Source organism: Hylobates moloch, unplaced genomic scaffold (assembly GCF_009828535.3).
Source record: "Hylobates moloch isolate HMO894 unplaced genomic scaffold, HMol_V3 SCAFFOLD_16, whole genome shotgun sequence".
Taxonomy (NCBI): Eukaryota; Metazoa; Chordata; class Mammalia; order Primates; family Hylobatidae; genus Hylobates; species Hylobates moloch.
Window position 1 is genome coordinate 50473098 of NW_026652291.1, and position 1951 is coordinate 50475048.

At 44.1% G+C, this 1951-nt stretch overlaps 1 pseudogene; it reads left to right on the forward strand.

Annotated features, from left to right (window-relative positions):
* Positions 1-807: 807 nt before the first annotated feature.
* Positions 808-890, forward strand: LOC116456507 (small nucleolar RNA U3; annotated as a pseudogene).
* Positions 891-1951: the final 1061 nt, after the last annotated feature.

The following is a 1951-nucleotide window of genomic DNA, read 5'->3' on the forward strand; positions in this document are numbered from 1 at the left end:
TCATATTTAAATAACTATCAAGGGACCTGATGTATAGCAGTTGACTTTCTGGGTTCCAGTTTAAGTCCCAGCCCCACCCCACTTACTAGTTTCATGAACTTTTACTTAATCATGCTTAGTCTTGGTTTCTTCATTTGTGTAAGGGAGAAAATGGTAGCATTTGGCCAGGCACAGTGGCTCACACCTGTAATCCCAACACTTTGGGAGGCTGAGGGAGGCGGATTGCTTGAGCTCAGGAATTCGAGACCTGCCTGGGCAACATGGCGAAACCCCTCTCTACAAAAAATACAAAAATTAGCTGGGCATGGTGGCACAATGCCTGTAGTCCCAGCTACTCAGGAGACTGAGGCGGGAGAACCACTTGAGCCCAGGAGGTGGAGGCTGCAGTGAGCCGTTTTTGTGCTACAGCACTCCAGCCTGGGCGACAAAGTGAGACCCTGTCTCAAAAAAAGAAAAAAAAAAAAATAGTATTTGCTGAATAGGCTGTTGTAAAGATTAAACAAGAAAACATGTCCACTTAGAATAGTATCTCACTCAGAGTAGGTAGTCTATAAAAGTTAGTAGTTACTAAAATTATTGTGGGAAGCTGTCACAGAAGGGTAATTTACAAAGTGAGGAAAGCTAGCTAGTTTAGTTCACTTTCCTCCCCCACATTTCTCTCCCAAAACTCTCAGGTACAGACACAGGCAGCATCTGTTTTTCACTACAACCTATTCCTGGGGTATATTATAAATGTATATCACACATTTCTTCTAAAGTGTCCTATCTCTTCCCATAGGAATCAATCAAATTTAAAAGTTGGTTTCCAAGAGTATACTTTTAGGGATCATTTCTATAGTTTTTTACTAGAGAAGTTTCTCTGAAAGTGTAGAGCAAAAAAAAAAAGGGTTCCAAATTCCAAATTGAGGACAAAATCATCAACGAAAGCATTATTATGTCGCAAAGGCAACTTCAGTACATCTTGGTAGTCATTTAAAACAATAAAGTTTTTTTTTTGTTTTGTTTTGTTTTTTTGAGACGGAGTCACTCTGTCACCCAGGCTGGAGTGCAGTGGCGTGATCTCAGCTCACAGCAAGCTCCACCTCTTGGTAAGAGGTGAAGCCAGCTGAGCTTCTGGGTGGGGTGGGGACTTGGAGAACGTTTGTGTCTAACTAAAGGATTGTAAATGCAGCAATTGGCGCTCTGTGTCTAGCTAAAGGATTGTAAACGCACCAATCAGCACTCTAAAATGGACCAGGCAGCACTCTGTAAAATGGACCAATCAGCAGGATGTGGGCATGGCCAAATAAGGGAATAAAAGCTGGCCACCCAAGTCTGCAGTGGCAACCCGCTTGGCTTCCCTTCCATGCTGTGGAAGCTTTGTTCTTTTTGTTCTTCACAATAAATTTTGCTGCTGCTCACTCTTTAGGTCTGCACTACCATTGTGAGCTGTAACACTCACTGTGAAGGTCTGCGAAGGTCTGTGGCTTCACTCCTGAAGTCAGCAAGACCACGAACCCACCAGAAAGAAGAAATTCCAGACACATCTGAACATGTGAAGGAACAAACTCCGGACACACCATCTTTAAGAACTGTAACACTCACCATGAGGGTCTGTGGCTTCATTCTTGAAGTCAGAGAGACTGAGAACCCATGGGAAGGAACCAATTCCGGACGCACTGGGTTCACGTCATTCTTCTGCCTCAGCCTCCCGAGTAGCTGGGACTACAGGTGCCCGCCCACCATGCCCTGGTAATTTTTTGTATTTTTAGTACAGACGGGGTTTCACCGTGTTAGCCAGGATGGTCTCGATCTCCTGACCTCATGATCCACCCGCCTCGGCTTCCCAAAGTGCTGAGATTACAGGTGTGAGCCACCGCGCCCGGCCTTTTTTTAAGTCTTAATATGGGGATTTCCATAAAACTTAATCCATACTCCACAATGCAACTTTTTATAATCAGTAAAATTGGCA